The sequence below is a fragment of the Trichomycterus rosablanca genome, chromosome 22 (assembly GCF_030014385.1).
Source record: "Trichomycterus rosablanca isolate fTriRos1 chromosome 22, fTriRos1.hap1, whole genome shotgun sequence".
Classification (NCBI taxonomy): domain Eukaryota; kingdom Metazoa; phylum Chordata; class Actinopteri; order Siluriformes; family Trichomycteridae; genus Trichomycterus; species Trichomycterus rosablanca.
In genome coordinates, this window is record NC_086009.1 from 7,736,692 (window position 1) to 7,747,397 (window position 10,706).

Below are 10,706 nucleotides of genomic sequence, written 5' to 3' on the forward strand. Positions count from 1 at the left end.
GTTATGTGTGGATTACAATGTATAACAAAATTCGGGTGAGTGGGGAATGTGGGAACCACTGGTATATTGCTACAGGGATTCAGGGTAATTTCTAGTTTTACCAGCACTTCTGTGGGTTTATTTTTGTCTGAATCAACTGTCATTGTGTTTCCCTTTTATTTTTAAATTACAGAGCCAACTGCCTGATGATGTTAAGCAAACTGGGTGGTCTCATCTAAATCAACATCTATGCACGTTTGTAATTAAATGTCTTGTTGCATTCAGAATTTAACATAATAATTATAATTTGACCTCTTAGTCTTGATAAAGTTTTACCTCCTGTGTGTAAACAGGAAGAGAAACTTTTTGGATGAGTCCAATTCATTAGGTTTAATCAGTAGCACTGTCTGAGTCAAAACATGATTATAATAACAGCTACAGGTATTATACAAATGAATGAGCAGTTGTATCACTGTTTATTCATAAAGGATATTGTTAATAGCACCCCATGCGTTTGAAGCATTTACAGCAATCCATATAAATCTGCTCCTCCTGTGGTCATTTTAGAACCCAAACACATAAAGGGCTCTAGGTTCATTAATGGATAAATCAATCCCACCAGGATCTCACAGCTAAGTCAAGCAAGAGATGTGATTTTGGCTCAGGGGTGACACAGCATTAGCCTTTAACCATCCAATAAAAGTTTATGCATGCCCACAGAAATCCCAATACATTACCGAAAGACGTCTATCAATAGCTAGAGGGAGGACACACTTCCATAAACGTCATCGGTATGGACCAGCAGCAATTGTTGCGTATCGATAAATATTTCGAGAGCTCCCCCCATGAGCCAGCAGGGCTGGCTGTAAGATAGAAAGAGGTTAAAGTGTTCGCTCTATTGTCAGGAGCATGCAGGTTTGATCCCAGTATTTGCCTTCCAGTGGTGCCGCCAGAAGCCAGCTCAATTTAGATTCATTAAATTCCATAATAACAGCAAGAAATGCCCAGAAAGGCCATACCACATGTAGTAAAAAGACCTGCAGGAAGGTTTATGTGACAAGGGAGTGAAGGGTGGCCACATTCATAGTCACAAAAAGGAGGACATTACACCCCCAAAAGGAGGGCGTCATACCAGGAACAGGGGGACATGATACTGCAACACACAGAATGAAACCATAACCCATATAACAGAGTTTTTGACCAATTTAAGCAAGAATTCTATAACAAATTACTGTTTTACTCACCAAATGTTGTCTACTTTTGATATTTAAGTTCTTTTTGGTATTTTCACAGTGTTCCTGAGCATGAGAGCTGACTAATTGACTCAAGTAGAGGTGTATGCAAAACAGAGCAAGCGGGCGAAATTCAACCACCCAATCACTGGCCAATCGCAGAAGGTCCGCCCACGATATGTAGCACTATATGCAGTCAAATGAGGCTGTTAAACCAATGAAATACAAAGCATTTGTTTTGACATGTACCTGAGCCAATGACAGATAATATTGATCAAAAATGTAACCAGTTCACTCCAAAAGGAGGATTTTTAAGTGTCCGTCCTAGCGTTGCATGGGCGAAGGACTGGCAGCTGAAAAACCGGACTGTCCGACCTAAAGCCGGACGGCTGGCCACCCTAAGGGAGTGGCTTGCACAACCATGCTCTTCATCACAAAGTAATCGGATGAAAACCTTAACTTTAAAGCCAAAATCGAACACATTCAAAACAACATTTAGCCAGAGGCATTATGAAAACAAGTGCTGTATACCACAACTACCGAATGTATCGAAAAAAGGAGCAGCAATTAATAAACACCCTGCTACTTCCAGGGGCAAGAGGTAGATCTATTCTGGTTATGTGACAGCCAGATGCACAGGAAACCCTGCACAAGTAAATGAACAAATAGATTCAAATATTAGCACATTTTAGAACCGAAAGTGTCAGTCAGTTTCAGAAATCGAAGCTAAAAAGCTGTGCCAATAATGTCAAGTCAAATTTATTTGTATAGCGCTTTTTGGAATGGGCATTGTCTTAAAGCAACTTCACAGAATCCAGGACCAACAGACCAAAAATACCCTGTTGAGCAAGCCGAGGGAGACAATGGCAAGGGAAAACTCCCTTAAAACTAGAGGAAGAAACCTTGAGAGGAACCAGACTCAGCAGGGACCTGTCCTTCTTGAATGGCCTGGAGAAAATGCAAAACATGCCATGTTATATTATGATTATGAACCGTTTGAAGAAATGCAAACTTATTTTAAAACATCAATGAAAATCTGTGTATAGATCATAAAGGTCCCATTAATGCAAGAGGGCCCAAGTTTATCTACAAACTAGCTTGCAAGGATGAGTGTGTATTTATATTTTATATTTTTAAAAAGAAGAAAGAATTAAAAGTGCTACATGCAACAAAACGCATTTGTAAGCTTTGATATCTGCAGTCTTACCAATGGCACAATAACTTCTGTTTCCAGTTCATCAAACAAAAGCTCTTCCACTTTCACACATTTGCAAGTGCCACTCCTCCTGCACTTCCAAATTCACACATACTCATTTACATTTACATTTACATTTTTATCCAAAGCGACTTACACAATGAGCAAATTGTGGGTTAAGGGCCTTGCTCAGGGACCCAACAGTGGCAACTTGGTGGTGGCGGGGCTTGAACCGGGAACCTTCTGTTTACTAGTCCAGTACCTTAACCACTGAGCTACTCACACCCACATAGCTGCAACCTCCCTTCCTGCACTTCCACTATTCAGACATACACACACCATAATACCGGGACCGTACCGGTCTCCTCTCTTGCACTGTTCACTGTTGTCTGAGGGTGTATGTGTGAAAGTGGAAGTGCAGGAGAAGATACCGTGGCTGAAAGTGGATGTGCAGGAAAGATGACATCTGCAGTTGTGTAGATGTGGATGTGTGTGTGTAATTGTAAAAGTGCAGAAGAGGAGGCTGTCACACTTGTGCCAACAATGCCAACTGAGGATGTATTTGTAAAAGTGGAAGTGCAGTAACAAAAAAAAAGGCAGCTGCAGTTGAAAGGGTTATACATGCTTTATATCTTCTCTTTAAGACTACTATAACTTTGTATGTGGGCGTAGACCAATCATCCCTTCGTCAGTTGCAACTGGTGCAAAATGCAGCAGCCCTTCTTTTAACTGGGGGAAAGAAAACGTGATTCAATAATTCAGTTTTAAGGTATTATTGCTGTTTTTTAAGGCCTTAAATGGGATGGCACCATCATACATTGCAGAACTTTTACAAGTTCGTATTCTGCTGAAAGCCCCAAGGTCTGTCTACCTAATGCTTTTGGAAACCTCAAGGTCTAAGCTCAAGAGCAGAGGTGATCGAACCTTTGCATTAGTAACTTGCCTTCCCAGATTAGGACTGCACAATCACTTGGTGTTTACTTTGGCGTTTAACACTGGCTGAAAGGTGGAGCGACTGTAATTAATAGTTTTAATATGTATTATGTTTTAAGAATGTAATTTATTATGTTTTTCATGGTATTGTAAGATTTATGTGTATTCTTGATGGTTTTTACAGTATGTTACATAGTATACTGAGCCTGTACAGCACTTTGGTCAACCAAGGTTTGTGTTTTAAGGTGCTATATAAATAAACTTTGCCTTGCCTTACAGTTGTGAAGATTGTGTGTGTGTGTGTGTGCGTGTGCGTGTGTAAATGTATAATCGCAGAAGAGGAGGTTATTGCACTGTAATGTTGTCATCTGAGGATGTATGTGTGAAAGTGGAAGGGCAGGAAAAAGGCAGCTGCAGTTGTGTAGGTGTGTGTGTGTGTAAATGTATTAGAGTAGAATAGAATAGAATAGGTTGTTGCACTCGTGACATTGCCATCTGAGGGTGTATGTGTAAATGTGGATTTATTTATATTTGAGGATTTTAACATCATGTTTTATACACTTTGGTTACATTCATGACAGAAACGTTAGTTTTAGTTACAGTTACAGTTACAGTTACAGTTGCATGGATGTTGGCTGTGTGTAGACGTGGTTGTGTAGGTGTGTGTGTGTGTGTAATTGTAGAAGTGCAGGAAAGAATGCATTACAGTTGCATGGATGTTGGCTGTGTGTAGACGTGGTTGTGTAGGTGTGTGTGTAATTGTATACGTGCAGGAGAGAATGCATTACAGTTGCATGGATGTTGGCTGTGTGTACGTGGTTGTGTAGGTGTGTGTGTGTGTAATTGTAGAAGTGCAGGAAAGAATGCATTACAGTTGCATGGATGTTGGTTGTGTGTAGACGTGGTTGTGTAGGTGTGTGTGTAATTGTATACGTGCAGGAGAGAATGCATTACAGTTGCATGGATGTTGGCTGTGTGTACGTGGTTGTGTAGGTGTGTGTGTAATTGTAGAAGTGCAGGAAAGAATGCATTACAGTTGCATGGATGTTGGCTGTGTGTAGACGTGATTGTGTAGGTGTGTGTGTGTAATTATAGAAGTGCAGGACAGAGAATGCATTACAGTTGCATGGATGTTGGCTGTGTGTACGTGGTTGTGTAGGTGTGTGTGTAATTGTAGAAGTGCAGGAAAGAATGCATTACAGTTGCATGGATGTTGGCTGTGTGTATATGTGGTTGTGTAGGTGTGTGTGTGTAATTATAGAAGTGCAGGACAGAGAATGCATTACAGTTGCATGGATGTTGGTTGTGTGTATATGTGGTTGTGTAGGTGTGTGTAATTGTAGAAGTGCAGGAGAGAATGCATTACAGTTGCATGGATGTTGGCTGTGTGTAGACGTGGTTGTGTAGGTGTGTGTGTGTGTGTGTAATTGTAGAAGTGCAGGAGAGAATGCATTACAGTTGCATGGATGTTGGCTGTGTGTAGACGTGGTTGTGTAGGTGTGTGTGTGTATGTAATTGTAGAAGTGCAGGAGAGAATGCATTACAGTTGCATGGATGTTGGTTGTGTGTAGACGTGGTTGTGTAGGTGTGTGTGTGTAATTGTAGAAGTGCAGGAGAGAATGCATTACAGTTGCATGGATGTTGGTTGTGTGTAGACGTGGTTGTGTAGGTGTGTGTGTGTGTAATTGTAGAAGTGCAGGAGAGAATGCATTACAGTTGCATGGATGTTGGTTGTGTGTAGACGTGGTTGTGTAGGTGTGTGTGTGTAATTGTAGAAGTGCAGGAGAGAATGCATTACAGTTGCATGGATGTTGGCTGTGTGTAGACGTGGTTGTGTAGGTGTGTGTGTGTAATTGTAGAAGTGCAGGAGAGAATGCATTACAGTTGCATGGATGTTGGCTGTGTGTAGACGTGGTTGTGTAGGTGTGTGTGTGTGTAATTGTAGAAGTGCAGGAGAGAATGCATTACAGTTGCATGGATGTTGGCTGTGTGTAGACGTGGTTGTGTAGGTGTGTGTGTGTGTGTGTAATTGTAGAAGTGCAGGAGAGAATGCATTACAGTTGCATGGATGTTGGCTGTGTGTAGACGTGGTTGTGTAGGTGTGTGTGTGTAATTGTAGAAGTGCAGGAGAGAATGCATTACAGTTGCATGGATGTTGGCTGTGTGTAGACGTGGTTGTGTAGGTGTGTGTGTGTGTAATTGTAGAAGTGCAGGAGAGAATGCATTACAGTTGCATGGATGTTGGTTGTGTGTAGACGTGGTTGTGTAGGTGTGTGTGTGTAATTATAGAAGTGCAGGACAGAGAATGCATTACAGTTGCATGGATGTTGGTTGTGTGTATATGTGGTTGTGTAGGTGTGTGTGTGTGTGTAATTGTAGAAGTGCAGGAGAGAATGCATTACAGTTGCATGGATGTTGGCTGTGTGTAGACGTGGTTGTGTAGGTGTGTGTGTGTGTGTGTGTAATTGTAGAAGTGCAGGAGAGAATGCATTACAGTTGCATGGATGTTGGCTGTGTGTAGACGTGGTTGTGTAGGTGTGTGTGTGTATGTAATTGTAGAAGTGCAGGAGAGAATGCATTACAGTTGCATGGATGTTGGTTGTGTGTAGACGTGGTTGTGTAGGTGTGTGTGTGTAATTGTAGAAGTGCAGGAGAGAATGCATTACAGTTGCATGGATGTTGGCTGTGTGTAGACGTGGTTGTGTAGGTGTGTGTGTGTGTAATTGTAAAAGTGCAGGAAAGAATGTATTACAGTTGCATGGATGTTGGCTGTGTGTAGACGTGGTTGTGTAGGTGTGTGTGTAATTGTAGAAGTGCAGGAGAGAATGCATTACAGTTGCATGGATGTTGGCTGTGTGTAGACGTGGTTGTGTAGGTGTGTGTGTGTAATTGTATAAGTGCAGGAAAGAATGCATTACAGTTGCATGGATGTTGGTTGTGTGTAGACGTGGTTGTGTAGGTGTGTGTGTGTAATTGTAGAAGTGCAGGAGAGAATGCATTACAGTTGCATGGATGTTGGCTGTGTGTAGACGTGGTTGTGTAGGTGTGTGTGTGTAATTGTAGAAGTGCAGGAGAGAATGCATTACAGTTGCATGGATGTTGGCTGTGTGTAGACGTGGTTGTGTAGGTGTGTGTGTGTAATTGTAGAAGTGCAGGAGAGAATGCATTACAGTTGCATGGATGTTGGCTGTGTGTAGACGTGGTTGTGTAGGTGTGTGTGTGTGTAATTGTAGAAGTGCAGGAGAGAATGCATTACAGTTGCATGGATGTTGGTTGTGTGTAGACGTGGTTGTGTAGGTGTGTGTGTAATTGTAGAAGTGCAGGAGAGAATGCATTACAGTTGCATGGATGTTGGCTGTGTGTAGACGTGGTTGTGTAGGTGTGTGTGTGTGTGTGTAATTGTAGAAGTGCAGGAAAGAATGCATTACAGTTGCATGGATGTTGGCTGTGTGTAGACGTGATTGTGTAGGTGTGTGTGTGTAATTATAGAAGTGCAGGACAGAGAATGCATTACAGTTGCATGGATGTTGGCTGTGTGTACGTGGTTGTGTAGGTGTGTGTGTAATTGTAGAAGTGCAGGAAAGAATGCATTACAGTTGCATGGATGTTGGCTGTGTGTATATGTGGTTGTGTAGGTGTGTGTGTGTAATTATAGAAGTGCAGGACAGAGAATGCATTACAGTTGCATGGATGTTGGTTGTGTGTAGACGTGGTTGTGTAGGTGTGTGTGTGTGTGTAATTGTAGAAGTGCAGGAGAGAATGCATTACAGTTGCATGGATGTTGGCTGTGTGTAGACGTGGTTGTGTAGGTGTGTGTGTGTGTGTAATTGTAGAAGTGCAGGAGAGAATGCATTACAGTTGCATGGATGTTGGTTGTGTGTAGACGTGGTTGTGTAGGTGTGTGTGTGTGTGTGTAATTGTAGAAGTGCACGAGAGAATGCATTACAGTTGCATGGATGTTGGTTGTGTGTAGACGTGGTTGTGTAGGTGTGTGTGTGTGTAATTGTAGAAGTGCAGGAAAGAATGCATTACAGTTGCATGGATGTTGGCTGTGTGTAGACGTGGTTGTGTAGGTGTGTGTGTGTAATTGTAGAAGTGCAGGAGAGAATGCATTACAGTTGCATGGATGTTGGTTGTGTGTAGACGTGGTTGTGTAGGTGTGTGTGTAATTGTATACGTGCAGGAGAGAATGCATTACAGTTGCATGGATGTTGGCTGTGTGTACGTGGTTGTGTAGGTGTGTGTGTGTGTGTGTAATTGTAGAAGTGCAGGAAAGAATGCATTACAGTTGCATGGATGTTGGCTGTGTGTAGACGTGATTGTGTAGGTGTGTGTGTGTAATTATAGAAGTGCAGGACAGAGAATGCATTACAGTTGCATGGATGTTGGCTGTGTGTACGTGGTTGTGTAGGTGTGTGTGTAATTGTAGAAGTGCAGGAAAGAATGCATTACAGTTGCATGGATGTTGGCTGTGTGTATATGTGGTTGTGTAGGTGTGTGTGTGTAATTATAGAAGTGCAGGACAGAGAATGCATTACAGTTGCATGGATGTTGGTTGTGTGTATATGTGGTTGTGTAGGTGTGTGTGTGTGTGTAATTGTAGAAGTGCAGGAGAGAATGCATTACAGTTGCATGGATGTTGGCTGTGTGTAGACGTGGTTGTGTAGGTGTGTGTGTGTGTGTAATTGTAGAAGTGCAGGAGAGAATGCATTACAGTTGCATGGATGTTGGTTGTGTGTAGACGTGGTTGTGTAGGTGTGTGTGTGTGTGTAATTGTAGAAGTGCAGGAGAGAATGCATTACAGTTGCATGGATGTTGGCTGTGTGTAGACGTGGTTGTGTAGGTGTGTGTGTGTGTGTAATTGTAGAAGTGCAGGAGAGAATGCATTACAGTTGCATGGATGTTGGTTGTGTGTAGACGTGGTTGTGTAGGTGTGTGTGTGTGTGTGTAATTGTAGAAGTGCACGAGAGAATGCATTACAGTTGCATGGATGTTGGTTGTGTGTAGACGTGGTTGTGTAGGTGTGTGTGTGTGTAATTGTAGAAGTGCAGGAAAGAATGCATTACAGTTGCATGGATGTTGGCTGTGTGTAGACGTGGTTGTGTAGGTGTGTGTGTGTGTAATTGTAGAAGTGCAGGAGAGAATGCATTACAGTTGCATGGATGTTGGTTGTGTGTAGACGTGGTTGTGTAGGTGTGTGTGTGTAATTGTAGAAGTGCAGGAGAGAATGCATTACAGTTGCATGGATGTTGGCTATGTGTAGACGTGGTTGTGTAGGTGTGTGTGTGTAATTGTAGAAGTGCAGGAGAGAATGCATTACAGTTGCATGGATGTTGGCTGTGTGTAGACGTGGTTGTGTAGGTGTGTGTGTAATTGTATACGTGCAGGAGAGAATGCATTACAGTTGCATGGATGTTGGCTGTGTGTAGACGTGGTTGTGTAGGTGTGTGTGTGTGTAATTGTAGAAGTGCAGGAGAGAATGCATTACAGTTGCATGGATGTTGGTTGTGTGTAGACGTGATTGTGTAGGTGTGTGTGTGTAATTATAGAAGTGCAGGACAGAGAATGCATTACAGTTGCATGGATGTTGGTTGTGTGTAGACGTGGTTGTGTAGGTGTGTGTGTGTGTAATTGTAGAAGTGCAGGAGAGAATGCATTACAGTTGCATGGATGTTGGCTGTGTGTACGTGGTTGTGTAGGTGTGTGTGTGTAATTGTAGAAGTGCAGGAGAGAATGCATTACAGTTGCATGGATGTTGGCTGTGTGTACGTGGTTGTGTAGGTGTGTGTGTGTAATTGTAGAAGTGCAGGAGAGAATGCATTACAGTTGCATGGATGTTGGCTGTGTGTACGTGGTTGTGTAGGTGTGTGTGTGTAATTGTAGAAGTGCAGGAGAGAATGCATTACAGTTGCATGGATGTTGGCTGTGTGTACGTGGTTGTGTAGGTGTGTGTGTGTAATTGTAGAAGTGCAGGAGAGAATGCATTACAGTTGCATGGATGTTGGCTGTGTGTACGTGGTTGTGTAGGTGTGTGTGTGTAATTGTAGAAGTGCAGGAGAGAATGCATTACAGTTGCATGGATGTTGGCTGTGTGTAGACGTGGTTGTGTAGGTGTGTGTGTGTGTGTGTAATTGTAGAAGTGCAGGAGAGAATGCATTACAGTTGCATGGATGTTGGCTGTGTGTAGACGTGGTTGTGTAGGTGTGTGTGTGTAATTGTAGAAGTGCAGGAGAGAATGCATTACAGTTGCATGGATGTTGGTTGTGTGTAGACGTGATTGTGTAGGTGTGTGTGTGTAATTATAGAAGTGCAGGACAGAGAATGCATTACAGTTGCATGGATGTTGGCTGTGTGTAGACGTGGTTGTGTAGGTGTGTGTGTGTGTGTGTAATTGTAGAAGTGCAGGAGAGAATGCATTACAGTTGCATGGATGTTGGCTGTGTGTACGTGGTTGTGTAGGTGTGTGTGTGTAATTGTAGAAGTGCAGGAGAGAATGCATTACAGTTGCATGGATGTTGGCTGTGTGTAGACGTGGTTGTGTAGGTGTGTGTGTGTAATTGTAGAAGTGCAGGAGAGAATGCATTACAGTTGCATGGATGTTGGCTGTGTGTAGACGTGGTTGTGTAGGTGTGTGTGTGTAATTGTAGAAGTGCAGGAGAGAATGCATTACAGTTGCATGGATGTTGGCTGTGTGTAGACGTGGTTGTGTAGGTGTGTGTGTGTGTGTGTGTGTGTGTGTAATTGTAGAAGTGCAGGAGAGAATGCATTACAGTTGCATGGATGTTGGCTATGTGTAGACGTGGTTGTGTAGGTGTGTGTGTGTGTAATTGTAGAAGTGCAGGAGAGAATGCATTACAGTTGCATGGATGTTGGTTGTGTGTAGACGTGGTTGTGTAGGTGTGTGTGTGTGTAATTGTAGAAGTGCAGGAGAGAATGCATTACAGTTGCATGGATGTTGGTTGTGTGTAGACGTGGTTGTGTAGGTGTGTGTGTGTGTAATTGTAGAAGTGCAGGAGAGAATGCATTACAGTTGCATGGATGTTGGCTATGTGTAGACGTGGTTGTGTAGGTGTGTGTGTGTGTAATTGTAGAAGTGCAGGAGAGAATGCATTACAGTTGCATGGATGTTGGTTGTGTGTAGACGTGGTTGTGTAGGGGTGTGTGTGTGTGTAATTGTAGAAGTGCAGGAGAGAATGCATTACAGTTGCATGGATGTTGGCTGTGTGTAGACGTGGTTGTGTAGGTGTGTGTGTGTGTGTAATTGTAGAAGTGCAGGAGAGAATGCATTACAGTTGCATGGATGTTGGTTGTGTGTAGACGTGGTTGTGTAGGTGTGTGTGTGTGTGTAATTGTAGAAGTGCAGGAGA